This window comes from Ixodes scapularis, unplaced genomic scaffold (assembly GCF_016920785.2).
Source record: "Ixodes scapularis isolate PalLabHiFi unplaced genomic scaffold, ASM1692078v2 PGA_scaffold5__190_contigs__length_132052651, whole genome shotgun sequence".
Lineage (NCBI taxonomy): Eukaryota > Metazoa > Arthropoda > Arachnida > Ixodida > Ixodidae > Ixodes > Ixodes scapularis.
This window is the reverse complement of record NW_024609880.1, coordinates 47258396-47279426: the sequence shown is the minus strand read 5'-3', so window position 1 is coordinate 47279426 and position 21031 is coordinate 47258396. Positions and strand designations below refer to the sequence as shown.

The following is a 21031-nucleotide window of genomic DNA, read 5'->3' as shown; positions in this document are numbered from 1 at the left end:
CCGCACGGCTGGCGTCTCGCTGCACCGGTATCCTGTCGACACTCGAAGGTGAGATTTTGTTCCTGTCAGTGAGGTGCCTGCTGTGTTGTGGCCATGCCCCCCTTGTAAAATGTTCTCTTAACTGTTGTTAGTTTTCGCTGACTTTGCAGCGTTGTTCGCGCTCATTACGAAAGCGCCCAGGATATTTGAATTTACCTGAACCGATTTGCCCCTCAGGAGTATGGGGTCATACTCATCGACGCTCTAATCAAGGATGCAACACGACATAGATACATTTAAAAGCCTCTGCACTAAAGGCTCATGTTTATCTTTTTGTGGTTCATACAGAGAGTTTTGCTCACTAATCTGTGAATGTCCTCGCTCCGATTTGCTTTGGTGTGTGCACATATTGGCTACATTTGCTCTTTGCAAGTACGCAAGACACTTAGATAGCACCGCGCTTTATCCGCAGGCGTGAAGCATGGGTTCGGTTCTCCAACAACCGGGGCCTACAGGGGAAGACTCCATGGCAGCTACGAAACATGGTTGTTTGCTCTTTACATTTCAAGGCGTCAGCTTTCCTGCGGCCTGGATACCTACGCCACAATGCAGTGCCGACTGTGCTTGCCCCTGAAGGTGACCAGACCACGAGACCTTCCGACGCGCTTTGAGTATAACCATGTCAAGGCCCACTGATTAGGGAAATAGTTAGCACATGGGCCCGAAAAATTGCTTTTGTGGACTTATAACATTTATGCAATTTCACAGAAACGACACGTGGCGAAGTTTCAAGCGAGAGCTGTACAGTTTCTGCAGTGGCAAATGGTGAGCTTTTTCGCTGTACCTACCATAAAGAGGCAGCAAATGCCGTCACCACTGCGTTAGTTCATGTTCTTCATCACTTGAGCATTTTGCTATAGAATAAAGTGTGCTTGGACAAATGTGGGGAATCAGATAGGAGTCATTGATTGAGTCTTATTCCAGGCCCCATTTACTACATTTTTAACCTCAGGTGAGTAAGCGACTCCAATATGGGCCCACAGACCTGCATTGTCCACGTTGACAAGCAGCTTTCGGAAATGAAGCTGTCCTTGAAATAAGGTTATTTCCCTTTTCCGATGTTAAATATAAGCGAATTGGGGAGAAATTCAACCGCTACTCTTTCACTAATTTCATATTAAATTTGCAGGAAGGAGTTCTCCAGCCCCACCGACCTACCGATACCCGGGCCGCTCGGACTCCCAGAGTTCCTGTGGCATTCCTGACGACCAGTCTTCCGAAATGGAACTGTCCTTAGAAGAAGGTGATTTTTATTTTCAGATTTTAAAATAGGAGAATCAACCAAAAATTCAACCGCTACTCCTTCAATAACTTTGTGTTAAATTTGCAGGGAGGAGTTCTCCAACTTCATCGACCTGCACATACTCCAGCCGCCCAGACCCGCAGAGTTCCTGTGGCATTCCTGACGACCAGTCTTCCGAAATCAGGCTGTCCCTGGAAGAAGGTAATTTTTTTTTTTCATTTTCAGATGTTAAAGAAGTAGAATGAATCTGAAATTCAACCACTAATTCACTGTTTTCACATTACCTTCGCAGAGGGATGTTCGTCAGCTTCATGGGACCACACATATTCCTGTCTCCCACTAGAGAACAGTCCACTGGAGGCTCATGGTAAGTGATGGGAGAGCAGGGCGTTTCTGCGCGCCTTGTTGCTCTGACTTTTTTGTGTTTTTTGCTCTTACTACAGTTATTGTAACAGCACTTTCTATTTTTTCTATTTATTTTGAAGCTGATCATAGCTACGCCCTTCCTCAAAATGCTGTTCCTGCTCACGAGTCCAGCGGAGACATGGCTGACATGGCGCCGTCGATTTATGGACCGTCACCTGAGGACTCTCTCTCTCTAGCAGTGCCGGTGTACTTTCTCACAGAAGTAAGTGCTCTTTCATTTTACCTCTTGCACCTTTTTGTTTTGTATTGTTAAAGTGCACAAATTAGTCGCCGAACATAAACAACCAAGGCTAGTTATAGGTATCAGATGACTTGAAGATACTAAAATTTATTCTGAAAGTTGGCGGTACATACAAGGGTACATATAGCACTATGTCACAGAACACAAGGCCGGATGGCAGCCAGCTACAAACTGGAGTCAGTTGAAAATCCACCATTTATTTGTGCTTCACATTATTATATTTAAAGCAATGTATACAAAATGTTCATAAATTTTCACAGACGAACCACCAAAACACCTGAATGGGTTTCACTGAATGGTAACGCAATAATCTTTTCGCAAAGCCTCATGTAAGGCAGCATTTATTATAGCTAGCTAAAAACTGCCTGGGCCATACGTGCATGATGCTAACCTTATTTAAATTTGATTTGCACATATGTAGTACGTTATTAAACTTTTCACTGTACCTGGTTTTTAAAAAAAAATTGTGCAACTTGACAAGGAATGCAAGTTCTTATTGGCCACCATTTACATATATATAAACATTTTTACAGTTTACTGATCTGGGTGATTTGTCACCTTGCAGCATCAAGCAAGGCCCGCAGCACTGACAAGAGAAAGATGGACGCACTGAGGTCCAAGGTACGACAGGTCCGAGAACAAAACAAGAGGCTGCAAAGAAGGCTGCAACGACAGCGTCAGATGAGGACTGTTGCTGAAGTTGTTGAGAGTGTCCGCATTCATGTTTCTCCAGCTGTCGCTGCACTCGTTGAGGCCCAGCTTAGGATGAGGGATGTGAGCCGGTTTGGTCGACGGTGGTGCAGCCAGAACAAGGCTTTGGCTTTGGGCCTCTACTTTCATAGCCCAAAAGGCTATAAGTATTGTAGACGACTGCTTCGGTTGCCATCAGTCCGATCACTGCAGCTGTGGCTTCAGCGTGTTTCACTGAGAGTTGGATTTTACCCCGAAATTTTCGAGCTGGTAAAGAGGCGAGCGACTTCTTTTTCACGAGCCGATCGAGCCTGCAGCATAGTGTTTGATGAGATGCATATTAAAAAAGAGCTCTCATACAACCCCTCATCTGACAGGTTTGAAGGACTTGAAGAGTATAGTAATGGTGTGCAAGGTGCGAACCTATCAAACAAGGCTCTCGTGTTTATGGCAAAAGGAATTCGAACACCATGGAAGCAGCCACTTGGCTACTTTTTCGCTCATAAAGGCACACCTACGAATGTCCTACAAGATCTTCTTTTCCAGTGCTACAGCCTCCTTGTGGATGCTGGCCTGGAGCCAGTAGCTGTGGTATGTGATCAGGGGAGCCAAAACATCTCCCTTTTTTCAAGCCTTATAACCCCCGAGAAGCCTTACATAGATGTCAACGGCAAACCTCTTTTTTTCCTTTTTGATGCTCCGCACCTCCTGAAGTGCCTCAAAAACATGCTATTTAAGTATGACTTCAAGGTTTGTGATCAAGTAGTAAAAAGCTCGTACATAAAGGAAGCTTATGAAAAGGACCGGAAACTTGAGATCCGTTCGATGCCCAAGCTGAACGCAAAGCACTTTGATTTGACGTTCTGCTCAAAGATGTCGGTGAAACTAGCGGCCCAAGTTTTTAGCAACCATTGTGCTGCTGCAATGTATGCCTTCGTAACGTTCCAGCAATTGCCAGCTGCAGCTATTCACACAGCGAGATTCGTTGAAAGAATCGACCGTCTCTTTGACAGCCTTAATAGCTCCCACAAATCGGCAAAAACGCCCTTCGCCTCTGCGATGCATAATGGCTCTGTCCATGAAGAGTTTTTCAAAGAGTGCATTGAAGTTTTTGAAACCCTGCAAGTACTCGGATGTAGACGGGAGCCAAACTGCATTCGTGGCTTTTGCTTAACAATGAGGTCTCTGATGATGCTCTGCAATCACCTCAGAGTTAATTTTGGTTTCACCTACATTTTAACCCGCCACTTAAACCAGGATACGCTTGAAAACACCTTTGCTATTATACGTTCGAAGTCTGGAGCAAACGCAAACTCTACTTCTCGTCAGTTTCAGGCAGCGTTCAGACATCTTTTGGTAAGCAACTTGTTCAAGCTGACTGAAAAATCAAACTGTGCTGAGGACATGATGTCCCTCCTTGCTACTCTTCCGGTAGGCCTATCGGCACCCTCTGCTTCTCTACCCTTGGGAAGCTCAGTTTTCCTTAGCGCAGCAGACGAGTCGCCCTTAAACTACCCTTCGGCCATGGTAGCGAACAACATGTTTTATTTTGCTGGGTGGCTTGCGACAAGATTTTTGAAGGGTCATTCTTGTGTCGGGACATCTCAGCGATGTGAGCTGAAGAAAGAAAATGCATGTTTTTCTGAAGGAAACCAAGTTTTACTGTACTTGAGTGTGAAAGGCACTGCTGACTCGGACTTTGGAAACCTGTCAGTTCCCTCCCCTTCCTTCACATCATTCGTTGAGGCATGTGAGCGTGTTTTCGAGGCGAGGATCAACAACCTTATTTCAAAGGAGGGCATAGGGCGCACTCTTTGTGTACTTTTTCATCAGGAGGTCCAAAAGTCTCTTGTTGTGTGTGACAACAATGTGTATGACGACTTGTTTTCTCTGTTTGCAAGAGTCAGGCTACACTGGTTTGCACGAAAAAAAAAAACACTGAACTTGTTGATGCATCAGCAAGGTGTAAAACTAGGCAGCACGTGCAAAGGCTAAGCTCTTGAGACTACACAGCGTACATTTTAAAAGTAGTATATGTGCTTTCCTAGCCTTTCGTACGGTATAAAAGACTATTTTTGTTTGCTCGATATTTTGCAACGTGTCTCGAAAAAATCTGGCGGGCGCACAATTTCGCGATCTAGAACAATATTTATTGCTTTCATATCATTGGACTGAGTCATTTTTCGCGAGGTTTTTCAACTTGTGAAATTATTAAATATTAGGTCATCGCGAAAGTCAAGGTGCTTGCTGTGCTTTGGGTTACTGACTGCTCATGTCGTTTTGTCACTGAATTAAACCTGTGGTTTTAGGGTCCGACGAAACACTGGCCTATTACCTGCAGCGTACTGGAGGGCACCAAAATTATTTACGCGTACAAGGGAGGTTACAGAGTACACAGCACCATCATACTCATGTTAGAAAGTTTTCTGGATTATGGTACCTTGCCAAAGAACGGCAAAATCGGCTGTTATTTTTGTTGAACACAGCTTTCCTCCAAACACTTTGAATTTTTTTTATATTGATGGCTGTCTATAAATTGACAATGTCCACACAACAGGCAACCAATTGTACAGTGTGTTACGTGCTATCCTGTCATAATGTACCTTGTGTATTGATCTAGTTTTCTTCCACCTTAAAACTAGGTATGATTGTATGCTTCTGACGAGCGTTCTGGTTGAGTGATTGTAAGCAGTTTTAAGTGAATAAAATGTTAGTGCAACATTGGACTGCATTTGAGTTACTGTTGCGTATCTTCAACGCTAACACACTCGAGAAACGTTATTGTTATTCACTTTGTTTGTGAGGTCAATCACCTTAAAGCCGCTCCCACATTTCTGAAAAGCTGAAGAAAAAAGCAAAAGTAGTTCTGTGGGATGAAAAAAAAATATTCTCGTAGTGAGCTGCCTAAAAAAAGGCGGCCGCATACAAAAATTAAATTTTTTTCGCGCAGATTTGAGTCCAAACGGGGTGGGGTAAATTCAACATAAAAAAAACCGAGACTGCAGGCAAGAAGGGCAACACACTAAAAGAAGTCAAGCATAGCTTGGCACAGCTTTGTTTGAGATCTTTTAGTACCAGAAAGCTTTGAGGCTTTTTTTAGAAATCGGGATTGCAGGCAAAAAGGACGATCGTCCTTTTTGCCTGCAGCCTGCAGTCTCGGTTTCTTGTTATATTTAATTTTCGCGCCAAACAATACATCAAAGTGACGTCACGTTTTTGGTTTTTTTTTCGGAAGTGACGTAACTTCCTGTTTATTTTTTGTTCCGCCGGAAATGCTATCACGACACATAGATGGCGCTAGCGAAGCCCCATGAGCCGCCATTTTTTCGACACGTGGGGTTCTATGGAAGCTTCGCTACCATATGTACATATACCTTGGGCAAACGACGAGACGGGAATGCTCGCTTTGTGTTTTGTGACGTCAGAGCTTCAATGTTGCCAACGAAAGCAGCGTTTACGCTAGAATGCGATTGGAGCAGTATAAATTCAATTACTCACTCAGAGGGGCATATAAAATTCAAATATTGCACGTACGATGTGTCTCGAGGCAATAACAATGATATTCAATTGTTTTCTCGAATACAAAACCTGACCGGACAATCCCTTTAAGGCTATGTAGCATGCAAGCTTGCCGGTTATACCTAGTGTTCCCGGCATTCCTTTCGGCGCCGCGGACGGCGCTGCATGATATGCAAGATATCTATTCATCCTCCAGGGTCCGGTAGAGTGCAATCTGTCTGTCGACAACAGCGCCATTGCTGCACTCCGCATGATACTATCGCCCTTCCGCTCTCCACAACGCGCTCTCGCCCGCTCTGTGGGATCAAATCGCGGGACCGCTCATGGCCGCGTGATCGTCACATCTCCCCTTCTAGCAATATACGGGCAGACACTGACAGCGAGGAGGAGGTGACTAGAGCCTGCGGGGACGAGACGCCAGAGAGCCGGACTTCGACTGGAATGTTTGGTGGGTAGATGCGAAGCTATCTGTCTTTGTTTCTACTCACTCTTCGAATGCCGGCGTTCAGCGTTCGCGTTCGAAAAGTGAGTAGATGGAGACAAAGACTGCTAGCTTCGCGTCTAGCCATTGCTGAGATTCACGTTGTACTCCTGTGCGGATGGCGACCAAGAGAACGTCGAGACGGTTGGCGTGCTATCCGAACCCTTTGCGCACGTTCGACCTGTCTGACTTGTAACCGAAGAAGCGTTTCTCTCCAGCCTCGGTTCAAGTGCATGGGCGCCAACGTTGACGACGGAGAGGTCTGCATTCCAAGGGAACGCCAGACAATATCTGATCCTGAACGGATGTGCAGCGTGTTTAGTCTGCATCGACTTCATGTAAGACAATCCCCAAGAACAACAACCGAGCATGAACGCCGAGAGGGGGTTGCTGACGTCAAGGCCAGCTTCGGAATGCGGGACTAACCGACCAACGGCACGTCCTGTCCGCTGCCCCGTTGTGAATGCTCTATTTGCCATTAATGTAAAAAAAAATAAAAAATAGTTTCTTCCGTCCTGTTATTTCGTCTCCGCCTCCACTTCGGCCAACGAGACCACTTCGGCGTTGAGGGAATGGACGTCAGCGTGAGCTCTGGGTTCACACACTTGCAACCGAGTACGGCCGAGAGAGACAATACCATTTTTTAAGCTTGCGACGGCGTAAGACCTGCTTCGCGTCAGCGCATCCGGTCCTCCACCGTCGCAAGAGGCTTCTTGTCTCTCACGGTCGTACTCGGTTGCAAGTGTGTAAACGACTGTGTAACTTGTTTATAAACAAGCGCGTCCGCCCACCGAAGGTGTGCTCAGTGCATACACAGGAACGTTTTGGAAGAGTCAACCAGAGCAACCAACTGCGGGTACTCCGTATGACGACTGAACCTGACTGAACCCTTTAAACCTGGGAGCGTATTGCGTCACCTAATGGTGTTTTAAGCCTCCACAGCTTATATACAGGGTGTTTTTTGTTTTGTTCTTATAAGCGAGTTTTGGGATTGTAAAAAAACTTTCGTTAGAGTTCTTTCAGCACTGGGTCTAGCGTGGTGGCCATGAGTGCCTTGTACAGAAGAGGCGAAACGGGTTAATCAGCGAATTAAGCTAATCGAGCAAAGAGCGCACACACGTGACGTCGATCTCTGCGCCCCTTGTCTCCACGACCTAGATGTCTGTACCGGAGCTGACGTCAGCGTCGCGAAGCAACACAGGCGCAGAGCGGAGGGATCAACCTCACGGGCGCTCTTTGCGTGATTCGTTCCAGTTTGAAGCAGTGTACGATGTTGACAGTTATCGGCCTGTAACGCCCGCTATGATTTTTTTAATCAAATTTTCACGTCATGGATTGCCCATGATAGGTCGAGCTCCGCATCTCACTGCCCCGACGGAGTCGCTGCCCGTTGACCTTTCTACGGTGATATTCTCTTCACAAGAAGGAGGAAGCCCGCAACGACAGAATGGCCTCTGCGCAGACCTACGGGTCTCGCTGTAGCAGCCCATCTGTCCTCGCAAGTCCAAACAAGAACCGGCCAAGTAAAGGCCGCCGCGCCGACAAAGCAGCCGGCTCGTGCAGCTGGCACGCGCCGTTCCGCCCATCCCCGAAACGACCCCGCTCTGTGTCCTCCTCCATACTTCGTTTTGCCTTCTTTCATTTCCTTTTTTTTTTTTTTTCTTTTTTTTTAAGCCGGGGGCGGAATTGGTTGGCGGCGGTCGCTTTTTGGTTTGGGACAGAACAAAGAAATAAAATACAAAGAAAGTTTCGACCCCCTATCGCCAGCATGCGCGGATCGTATAGGTTTCTTGTTCATCAGGTTTGGGCGTGCGGTGCACTCCTTCTTCTTTTTTTTTTTTTTTTTTTTCATATGTATGGATGTAAAGCTAAAACCTTTCGCCCGCTTTTTTTTTTTTTGTTGTTTCCTTTAATTTGTTAAGACGATTACCTGGTGTGAAATTTGTAACGTCTCAAAGAGACGCGAGCGCGCTCTCGGTCAATTAAGTAGAGAGTTTTAGTAGACCGTACGCTGCGGAAAGAGGGTGCAGCCCCCAGCGTGCGCGTGCTCAATCCATGCTAGCTAAGGTACCCCTAGAGTACGATCTGCTCAAAGTATCTTTTAATGGTTGAGGAGCGCGGCTTGTTATGGCCACGCTAGTACTTACTGGGCTGTGAGAATTACTATTTAACAGTATATACGTTATTCGTAATTCATCTTCAGTTTTGACAGGCCAACGGTAACTGCCACAAATTTGAACTGATGCGGCTTACGTGTTTTATAACGGAGCCGGTTCACACGAAAGGCTTCGCGCGTGGGAGAAGTGGCGTCTCTGTCGTCGCTCTGTTTATATATGTAAGAATCCGTTACATCATTATGGCGATGCGTTTTCGAGTGTCAAGCTTCCCGGTGAGATGCCAAAATACTGCTCTCCGCGGGGAATGATCGTGGTGCGTGCTCGTTGTTGAGCGTAGAGAGCGCTAAAGTCTCCTTGGACTTCGCGGCGTGCTTATTGTTGGGAATTCGTCGAATGAACGTCTATTCGCAAGCGGGCGCGGGAGGTGGGGCCACTTTTCGTTTTATATGCGACGCGTCTAGCAAGTGCCTCGGTGAAATGAGGGAGTTCCAACACTTCTATTGTAATACTCGCAACTCCATAGAAAACAACGCATTTTTTGAAAAAGCGGAGACTACGGATGGAAAAGGGGACAACACACAAAACGTCTCAATTGAGTTGAGACATTTTGTGTGTTATCCTCTTTTTCGTCCATCATCTCTGGTTTTTCAAAAATGTGTAACATCAACCAGCTCGCCTGCTCACTCTATCTTCAAAACAACGCCATCCAGTAAAAAAAAAAAGAGGCGTTTTAATTTTTTTTTAATGCCAAATTAGAGCGCAGCTCTTGAGGAGGAGGAAGGGAGGGCACGGAGAGGAGGGTGTGCCCCTCCTCCTCCGTACCGTCCTCTCCTCCATCCTCCCCTTCCTTTTCAGTCGGAATTTCAATTCCGACAGTAAAGGTTCCTTGGGTGGGTCGTGTGTCGGTCTAAGGTTGGATTTGTGGATTGTCGATCTATATGGATGCATTTCTTTTTTGTCTTTAGCTGGTACAATATTGTATGTAAATACTACTGTATGCAAAAAGCGTAATACATTGTTGCACCCTAATGGAAGTAGTGTCATTTTATACTCCGGAGCATGTCACTGGGCGCTTGGTTTCTGTAACGGCTGTGAACTAACTTCTAAGTGAAAGTACACAAATTGTCAGGTGCAAATGAGTAGCTGGCACCGCCGAAAACGGCAACCTGTTTCTCTCTCTCTCTGTCTCGCTCCTTTATTTTTCTCGGTTATTGAAGAAAAAAAATATATATAAAGCTCGTATAAGTCGTGCTCTGTTTGTGCTGTAACTTCCGGTTGTTCTTTCGAGGAGAAGGATACCCTATCTCGGCTTATGACTCCCTTTCTACGGTCGACTTCCGAGTCCACTATATCGTGCCACGGACCGCAATCAGTCAACGCTGGCGACTTTTCTATTCCCCCTAGCTTGACAAACACCGACATTTCGCCGGAAACTGAGTCAGCTGTTTGGCGACTGGAGCCTGGCTTTCGCAGTACATGTTGTCCACACGTGTGTTGTTTTACGGCCAGGTGGTTACGGTACGGGTGGGCATTGTACCAGCGTGTTGATGCGTATTCACTGCAGTTCGCACATTCTCGTCGGAGTATATTAAAAATCGAATGATTTCTTACCCGAACCCCCTAATCCCATAAATATGTCCGTTCGCGTCCGTGAATTCACTCGCTAAATACAGCGGCGAAATGGGCATCACGTGAAGTCAGCTGACACCAACGTTATTAGATCAGCTCATTTACGGAACTGCTCATAGGCGCTGCTTGCACGAGCAGCACCCTCTCTCTCACCACGGTACGCCTCCGTCGTTCGAGCAACACCAGATAAGAAAGCACAAGTGCTGAATTTTCCTGCGTCACTAAAGAAGGTTCCCGTAGGCCACAAACTGGACCCGACTACGGTGTCAGCGTTCGGCTAGGAGTCGTGTTCTCGCTGATTTGGCATGACTCCTTGACGCCGTAGTCGTGTCCAATCGGCTTTCTTATCGAGGAGGTGTTGGTTGGACTCGACACACGGCTGTTGCAGTGTGTTCTATAGAGCACGCACGTTTCGAAGCACAGCGTCTAGATGGCGTTCCACCGTACTCTATGGAACACACAGTTTTGAAACGAAAATCTAGATGGCTCTTCAAACGACGGGAGGCAGACTGAAGTGAGGTGGGGTGCCCCCCCCCTGCGGGAGTTCCACAACTGAGGTAATCTAGTAACATTGCCTGATATTACGATACATTTACCGTAATGTCAGGCAATGTCTCACATTACGATACATTTATCGTAATGTCAGACATCACATTACGCATCACGTCACGTCACGCCAGATCATGTGACGTCAATCTGCCCGCTAAACTTAGCGGGGGACGTTGATGTCACGTGGCACCACGAATTGACACCGTGACGTCTATTTACCAGCTAAATTTAGCGAGAAAATTGATGCCACGTGACCATCTCATACGAACCCCGGTCACGTGACACCACGACTTTACTTGATACCAACGTTACTAGATTAATCCGTCGGAGCCATTCATGACGCCGACTTGTACTGCTGGAACAGTTAATTACGGCACAACTGACCACTTAAAACCTCGAGTGCATGAGCGGACAACCAAAGCGCGAACACGGCTCCAAAGCAGACAAAACATAGAATAACAGCGACGAGTGCCTCCAACATGGATTCCGGTAGGTTCCGACCAGATTTCCGAACCGGAAGTAGCGTTTCATCATGGTCTCGTGCAAGAAACCTATAAGAGACAATTTCTCATACGTAGTCCGTAGACTCGATCTCGCAGATACTGCTGAACCCTCAGTCTAGCTATACGCAGATCGGAATCGTTCCAGGACTACCCGACGGATGGCGCCAGTGTGGCCTCCACCGTTTACGCCCGTGGGCGACGTCCCTTGATATTATTTCCAAGTTGCTTTCCGAGACACGCACTCGCGCAATTCGCACCAAAAGAGACAAAAAGAAACAAAGTTTAAACGGTTGTTATTCTAATTGTTGCCGAAACCGAGCGGTGACGTCAGTTGTCCAAACACAGCATTTACGACCCATACGCGCGGAGACTAGATATTATATACCTCTAAAAATATTTTTTTTTTTACTTCTTTCCTTTAAAACGCCGTCATTTCTTGATCTTTCGATTGCTAAATTATACAGAGGTACGCGCAGTGTCTGTATGTGTGTGTGCGTGTAAAGAGGGGGGGGGGGGGGGGCTGATACGTGTCCCACATTTTTACGCTCTTGCGAGAACGTTTCCTCACTTGGCCGGTTTAAGAGTTCCGTGTTTATATCACGTTCAAGGTAACTCGGGTATAGGCTCGGCAAGGAGAAGCAGATAGTAAGTTCTTTGGTCTTTGTTGCGTTTTAGCCTCGCGGATTGGCTCGGCCGCATAATTAAGATATAAATCCCGGAGCACGCGGCCAACCTGGCAACCTGGTCCGATGGAAAGGCCTTTTCTGACATTGTATATAAACACTGGCGGAAACACAAAAATGCCGACAGCCATAAGCTTGTACGCTTTCTTTGAAGTATGTGTGCGTGGGCACTGCATTACGCGCGTGACATCCCTTTGTGCGTAAAGTCGCCGTTCACACACTCGCGACCAGTAAGACCGAGAGAGACAAGGCGGGTTCTCAAGCCTCTTGCGACGGCGTAAGGACACGATGCGCTGCTGCGGGGCGAGTCCTACGCCGTCGCAAGAGGCTTAAAAGCCGGTCTTGTCTGTCCTCGGTCCTACTCGGTTGGAAGTAAGTGTGTGAACGGCGCTTAAGGTCTGCGCGAGTTATACCCTATTCGCCCCTACACTAATAGTGCGGTAGGAGCCAATCAACCGCTTCCCTTTCCATCACGTGGCCCCGCTCTCTGCGTGTGCGTATGGGCAGAAGCGTGATCACGCGGCGAAAGATGACTGGTCAAGTAAGCACGCAGCCTTCCACTGCACTGTCAGCGCAGGCGTGAACGGAGTATAAAACAGGTAGCTCAATTTTTCCAGTCTGCCATAGAGACCGGTTTTACCACGTCTGGGGCGACTGTAAAAGCCAACACGATCAAGAAACTGGTAGGAAAGTCATCTCATATACTGCAAGTTCAAGAAACGTATACCATTCGCGAGACGCTTTGCAGCAGCTGTGCATGGGCGCCGCCATAACCGACCTTCAATCTTTGTCTCGTCTTATTACGTTTACTTCACTTCATCATGTTGACAAAAAAAAAAAAAGTCAAATTTGGGAGTTTTACGTGCCAAACCTACGACGGGCATCTGGCACGCCCCAGCGGAGGAATGAGGATTAATTTAGACCACCTGGGGATCTTTACACGTGCAACCGAAAGCTCGGTTACACGGCGCCTTCTCCGCAATAAGCCTCCGTCATATTGCGGGCACCTCGGTCGGGATACGAACCATCATGGCGACAGCAGGGCAGGCTATTGCCATTTTAGATTCTACTCTGTGCTTCTCCCCAGCAAGCATTGGCCTTTGTGGAGCCTTGTCAACGCCTCTTCACCGGCTCGGCATCTGGTGGGACAAGAGAAGCTCAGCAATGGCGGCTGTAATCTGGCGCATGTGCAAAGCGTTGGTTTATTGGAGCACGTGGAGTGAAAGCTCGCGCTGCAGCACCCAGAGATCCGGGGTTCAAGCCCCACCTCTGTCCGTTTCGATCTGGATGAGCGACGTATCAACGTGCGTTCGTCCACGGCCCCTCGATCTCCTCTCCCGTTAGGAGAGGATCCAGCGGCCGTGGTTCGTCTAATTACTGCTGCGTGATGCACGTTAACGACCCCAGACTAGCAGTCGTATTGCATTAGCTAAATTTTCCATTTACAGCGGAGACATCATACGTCCGTTGGGGCAGACTATTTTCCCACTGTCTAAACAAATGTACGATGAAAATTACCTTTTTTTGCTTGGTTCGGGTATTGCGTATCCTCATCTTTTGCTTCGCAGATTGGTAGAGCTTCTACTAATACAGCGGTAGATAACGAATCAATTAAAGTAACTCGAAACGATTACATGCAGTGAGTCAGAGGAATGCGGCCTGCCACGCGAACGTTGTTATAGCCACTAAACACGCTTCATTCCACGCTGAACAAAGGAACATTAAAATGTGGGGTAGGCGACCTCAAGTGACGTATTCGGTTTCAATTGCGAGGCCCCCTATTCTATTTTCGTCCCTTTCTCTTTGTTATTCTTTTGTTTTTGATGCTCTAACGTTTGTTCGCAGCTGTAATTTCCTTTAAAAGCCACGCGAGGCACACCCGCGTTGACTCACAGAGTCGTTACACGAGGTTTCATTCAACCGTACTGAGTCGCCCTGGCGCCTTGTGCATGTCTGCCGAGTCGTCTTTGATTCGACCGTCTCCACGTGACGTCACGGGGTGGCGCTTTTGTGCAATCAAACGATAGTTATGGCTAATGCTGCGAACGGTCGCCCTGTGTATTGAATTTATAGGATTCGGTGGTCTGAAATAACATTCACGTAATTGTGTTTTGTGTGTATACGCTTACACAGCCGGAAGTTAGTCAGCCCGTGCAATGGGCGTCTGGTTTGTGCGCTGAGAAATTTAGCCGGTGCGGCCAAACTGCTAGCCTGGGCTCTTTAACGTGCATGACGCAGTTGCGATATACACGAACCCACGTCAGTACGATGCTCATCCAGATTGACACAGGCAGGGGTTGGGATCGAACCCACGATCCCTGGGTTCTGCAGCGTGAGCTTTCGCTCCACGTGTTCTGAGCTGCGGTGCGTTAGCACATTTGGTCAGCGATCCCCTACATTCGCGTCGAAGGCAACGCCTTTGACGGGAATAGCGCTATGGTTTTTGTAAATGCTGATTCGACGTATCTGATATAGTCCCATGTCTAAGTATAGTGAGTAGCACCTGAAGTCTACGGCACGGGCTCGTGCCGTAGACTCGCTCGGTCGACTATTCGTGTAATCAAATGTTGCGTGATTGCTAAATTTCAGACTAGCAAGCACGGGTGATATCAACAGGTCACTATACACTCCGTGCGACGCGACTGGCGCGCCGCCGCGCGGCCGGTAGCGAAGGTAGGCAGTGAGAACCCCGGAGAAAACGAAACCGAAACCACGCCGCGTACGTTGGTACGCATTGAAGTCGGAGTAGTGCGGTTGCGCTGGGTTCACAGCATGAAGTGCTGCCTGTGCTGCGTCATTAAGTGCTTCAATAGTTATGCGTCGTATCTCGTGGAGACAAAGTTTCAGTTTTTCACCTCGCCGATGTTTTCTGGGACAGCGACAACGATGGAGCCGTGCCGTACGACGCGAGAAATTTGGTCTTCCGATCATGTCTGCCACTGTGTCATCACGGCTGACATATTCTACACTGCCGCTTTGCGCTCTGCGTTTGTTTTCGTACCAGTAACGCCTACATGTGTAAGCGCCGATGGGACGAACTGAAATGCCATCCCACACTCGCGGGTATGAAGTGCCAATTTCGTTGGAGGAATGCCCTCCAAAGAAGTTTCGTCCCCATCGTACGTGTCATTGATATTTCCGGACAAGTATGGCGCGCAATCTGTACTTCATGAAGAAAGATTCGAACGGTAAAAAAAGTGACAAATATAAATCTAAAGAAAACAACAATGAAGCTCGGAATCACTGGAGAATCGACGTTTGAGTATGGAAGTTTATGTGGTGTGCTTTCTTTCTGGATCAGCCTCCTTTTGGATGTGAAAACGCTGACACCCTGAGTTCTGTAGACATTTTTTTTTCTCGGCTTTAGAGCCACCTATCGTAAAGTGGTTCGAACTGGAAGTACCATCCCACTGGTCCCTTCCTACCTGTAAAGTGTGCACCTCCCACGATGAGTGGTATTATCTTGACAGCCTTTGACGGTCAAAACTGGTTCCCATTTAGTTACGCCGCCCAAACTAAATTTCCACCTGGTTTCGCTATGCCAACTCTTTTTGTTATAATAAGTGTTGTGCCAAGTGACGGTCATGTCAAAGTACCTGTGCGCCGAAAATCAGCACCTCGCACAACAGGTTATTACACAACAGCTGACCGCAAAAGCCCTTGGCGGCCAAACCGTCTGTTGGCCGACAGCTTTGTTTTCTCGGCTTTGGAACCATCTTTCGTAAAGTTGTTTCAATTGGAAGTACAGTCCACCAGTCCCTTCCTACCTGTAAAGTCTCCACTCCCCACAATCAGTGGTATTCTCTTGACAGCCTTTTCATGGTCAAAACCGGTTCCCATTGAGTTACGCCGCCCAAACCAAATTTTCACCTGGTTTCCCTATGCCACCTTTTTCTTTTTGTATAATAAGTGCTGTGTCATGTTACTGTCAAGTCCAAGTACCTGTCTGCCCAAATCTGCACTTTGCACAGCCTGCTATAACACAACATTTTGGTCCAATATTGGATATCCCGTACAGCTTTATTTCTTTATTCGTTAGAAACATAACTTTCACACCTGCTGTCTTAAAGAAACTTGGGACTCTTCGTGCACAAACTTAGTGAACATCTCACTCGCCTCCAAATATAATCGTTCCAGCAGTCCTAGGTTTACAGCGACGAGCGAAATAAATTTCCCACTCAGAGCAATTATGGTGGCGGCCGTCTTGTTTTTCGGAAAATTGCTCCAACTCCTTTTTCGGCCGCAACTAGAGAAATTACCCCTAATAACGACTCAAACACAATATATAAGAAGTGGAGAACAGCTAAATGCCCTTCTGCCCCAGCACTCATGCAACGTCACCCTCAACTTATCAGCTCAAAACGCAAAAGTTTCGTCCGCGCGCGCTTCCGCCGCCACAGTTTGGCATGCGAAAAGGCGCCGCAGGCTGCTGAACGCGCCTCACAGTCGAACGCCAGCTCCTCCGCTAGCGGCGCTGCGCGCGTTTTTCAAAGCGCCCCCTATAGTTCCCGCACGGAGTGTATAGTCGTACTGCACTGCAGGCACTTAGCCATGGGATCTTGATTCGGGGAGGGGGGCGGGCGCCCATGACAAAATGGTGTATGAGGGGGAGGGGGAGAGAAGGTCCCAGCAAAATGGAAGATTTCGGAAACGGGAGGGGGGGGGGGGGGGGGCAGGCCCCACGCAACCCCCCCCCCCCCCCCCCCCCCCCCCTCTTGGCTACGTGCCTGCTGCATTGGTCTAATCGTGCACATAGTGCTCAGCAATGAACACCAAAAACTGAAAAGAGTCAAAGTACAGGCTAGCTGGTGGAAGTCAACCATTTCGTCGTTTACCCTGAGACTGGGGTTTTTTTCGAAGAGCAGAGTTTTTTCTGCTACTTCTGCTCTTCGAAAAAACCCCCAGTCTCAGGGTAAACGACGAAATGGTTGACCAAAAACTGAATTGTATTAAGATTACAATCAAAGCTGGATGTGGACTTCGCAGCTAAATTCATCGAGATCTTCGAGTATTTTACTCTTCTTCCGTGTCTCCTTTGGTCAAAAGCCTTCGCAATGTGGGGGGTCGGCGGCCGAGTGACCCCAGCTTGGAGCGCGTAGAGCGATAGCTCGCCCCGCAGAAACTATAGGGATCCTGTCCCTTCCAGCCCGTCTCGATATAGATGAGCTTCGTACAAAGGGTGCGGTCGTGTATCACTGGTGCGCGGTGCACCTTAAATACCCCAGGCCACGTCCCAGGCTATGCGCCGAGAAACTGAGGGACAGGAGGAGAGGAGAGGCGCCGGAGACGACAGAACGCCGAGTTCTGAGTGGAATGAATAGTGGGTATAGACCTAAAGGCTAAAGCACTCGTGAGACGCTATCGAATGCGAAAGGCCAAACGCCGGAAGCCGGCGTTGCGCGTTCTAACGCCTTCGACGAGTGCAGTGGAGACAAAGGCAGCTAGCTTTAGGTCTACCCACTAATCCTTCCAATCAGAGTTCGGCTTCTAACATACCCTCTCGTCTTCTCATTTTCCTCGGTTTCTTTCTTGGCGCATAGCAACAATCAGTACTGCGCTGGCTAGGTTTCTCACAGCGGAGATACTGGGCGCCGGTTTACTAACCGATTTCTAAGCAGACACACACAATTTACTTCCCAATGTTGAGTATCAGAACTGTGTCCTTCGTTTATCCTAGCGCAGTGTTCTTTCAAACGGCAATAATTCGTTCCATGTCGCCACTTCAGTGTTCTGACCGTGGCGCGCATGGCATAGAGTTGCCCAACAAGCCGACTAACGACGACTCTCCCCCCCCCCCCCCCCCCCCCTTTCCTCCCCACCTTACCCCAAATCTGCCCCTCTCCTCCATTCTCCCGTTCCCCCAGTATTGAACCCCGAATTTATTACATCGACAGCTGGTTCGGCTCACGCATGCACTGGGAAAGGCCAAGCTCCCTGGCCCGTTCTTTTTACTTTTTTTTTTACTTGCTTTTTGTTATGGTCGATGGTTCTTGCGTCATCGAACCTCCTTTCTGACGCGTACTACATTTAAAAAAGAAAACCAAAAGAAGGGAAAACTCGAACATTACAATGTTTACGAATAAGCCACGAGCCATGTTGCAGCGAGCGAAGTTTTTTTCCTTTCTTGAAGCGGCGTCGTCTCTGCATGGATCGAGCAGGCGATCCATGCAGAGATGCTAAATTTACGTAACGAGGATCAATCGACTCGATTGTTGGCAGTCGATGGATCATACAGAGCTGTTGGCTTACAACATCTCCGTGGCAACGGTCAACAGGCTCTCCTACTATAAGCAACTCGGCGAGGTCACGTCGACGCTACACACGCGACCCGACGCAGCTAACCATGGAAGTGCCAACAAGTGCATCGTCACGGCGCCCATCGCATTCGTGCGTTTGCTATCCCGACCATAGACCTTTGCATCGTTTATCACCCGGGCGAAAAATGCTGAGTCACTGAGCTGTGGACGCATGCGCGGCGTCCGATTAGCGCACAGCAGAGCAACAGCGCATGCTCAGAAGGCGCTCCACAGCCAAGCAGACAAAGGTGGCAGCGCGCGGATGGCGATTTTTGCCAAGGTTGCCTGAATTGTCACGTAAAAGGAAAGTAAAAAAAGTTTTTTTACACATATCATAATGTTTAACAAAACTAATTTGAAGTTTGATGTCTCTCGTCTTCGGTGTAGCGTGAGCCGTGACACAAGGTGGAAGCACGAGAAACTGATTCGCGAGTTTCGTTTCGGGAACCACGTTTTACAATATTTCCTCTTTCTTTTTCTCGCGTCCCGTTCCCGAGTGGAACGAGACGAGTTGCCCGGCAGCATAACGGGCATTGTACCATTTTGCTGCAATTTCTAGCGGCATCGATGAAATTTTCTTCATTAAAATGGACTCCGAGGAAACTGAGTGTTAATGTATATTTATTTGCTTCGCTCACTTTTTTTTTTTTTTGTTCTTTCTACACTATGCTTTTGCCTCGAGAAGTTGGTCGGCAGTATCTTCATAATAAATAAATAAATATAAAAAAAGCCCGGCTCCTCGGGGAACGTTAGTAGAGAGTTTTAGTATTGCGCATAGAAGCAAGTGCGAACTGCTGTGCTTTTGCGTTAGTGTTGCGCGCTCTAGCCTGCGCATGCGCATCGTCGCCATTCGCCAATCCAAGACGCAGATTGAAGCTCCGCGCTCGCTCAGTGTGGAACACGTATACCGCTAACGCAAACGCCCAGTGCTTGTGTTTGCACGTATACGCAATACTAAAACTTTCTACTAACTCCCCGCTTCTTGCGTTGCATTAAGATGTATGTAGCTGCTATCAAGACATACACACCGTCTGAAACACCAAAATCATCGTTTCTTCCTTCGACAACCAAATCTCGTAAGAGAAACGTCGCCAAAAATTTTTCTCGATTATCTTGATATAATAACCAGTATATGGACCAATCACTCGCAGTAAATGTGCCGCGATCTGGCGCTTTTTTTTTTTGTATTTTATTGGTTTTGCCGGCGGTGGCTTAGACACAAAGGCGACATGTATCCGGATACGTAGACCTAGATGTTGCCTCGGTGAAAACGTGATCGACCGCTTCGCAACGATCCATGCGCTCGACGCCTATACGAGTGTTCCAGTCAAGGCACACACGCGCAGGGTCCTACGATTTCCTTCATCCGTTCGAACAGACAAAAGCCTCATCCGGCTATAGACGTTTTCTGTTTCCTGTCGTTCTCAGTCACGTGGGTTGCGTATCTGGTATGCGGGACGAAAAAATAATAAAACATTTCAACTTAGAATATGCGAGAAAATATAGGTGAGACAGAACAAGAATCAGACAATCACGTATTTTTCTTAAATACCTTTCAGCGGTGTGGAGAGATCAAAACAATGTTTTACCCCATATCAGAAGTGACGACATTCAAGATGGCTGCGCCCTTGTGGAAAAGGTGTATAGACGGTTGCAAGCAAGACATACTGGCCACTGCCATGTCTCTGCAGACAAGCCCGTGCGATCTCAAGCCATGCGGAGAGCAAGTTCGTCTGCTTCTTTTGCAGGGGTTCCGGTGAGGTCAGAACGCCGAGCTCTGTATGGTTCTGATTGAAGGATAGTGGGTAGACCTCAAGGCAGCTTGCTCTGAGGTCTACCCTCTATGCTTCAATCAGAGCGAATCAGAGCTCAGCGTCACTTTAACGTCACCGCTACTCCTGCAACAGAAGCAGACGACTCGCTCCCCGCATAGTTTTAGTGGCGCCCTCCTACGGTTCCCCCTTGTGACGTCATTACCTTGCAAACAACAAGTTCGATGGTGTTTGCAATGAGCATGGTGGAAGCTTGAAACCATTGCGCTCTCAAAGGAACACTGCCAACACCGTCAAAATTAAAGTTCTTTCATTCCTCTTATTTAGTCAATGATAAATCCCCTTTCCGACGTCATATTCAGCGTTCGGCCAATCCTGGAAGGCCGACCACAGTGACGCTTTCGGTCGCGCACGTCGCCATGCACTCCTGTGACACCATGCAGTCGCGGCGCCATGCTTGCAAATTGGACCGCGCTGGAGGACGCTACGAGCCATCGAAGACATTTCCAATGCCGTGCATGAGTGTCACGTGACCTTAAAGTGGGGGCAGCGCGCGCGCGGCGGGTAGCCACGTTATGCGTTCCGAACGCTGGAGTGGATGGGATGCTGGCTCGTAGTGCGTCTGAGTTTTCTGTTTGGCCTGTAGGGAGGAGACAACGGCAATGGTGGCGGCGGGTGCATGCGATTTTGCTCGATGTCTGACCCTAAAATGGCGGAGGCTTGCTCCTTGATGAACGTCAATCAGTCAAATTAACGAATCTGTCAATCAATCTATCTACCGCTACGACCCCACCGCGGATGGAGACGACGGGAAAAATTACTTATACTAGAAGCATGACTCGT

The 21031-nt window shown here is 47.9% G+C and overlaps 1 long non-coding RNA gene across 1 annotated transcript; it reads left to right on the top strand.

Moving 5' to 3' along the window:
* On the top strand, nucleotides 1–1262 carry LOC121838068. The gene is made up of 4 exons (XR_006078414.1): nucleotides 1–48; nucleotides 452–615; nucleotides 748–804; nucleotides 1169–1262. It is a non-coding gene; the product is annotated as an uncharacterized LOC121838068 (long non-coding RNA).
* Nucleotides 1263–21031: the final 19769 nt, after the last annotated feature.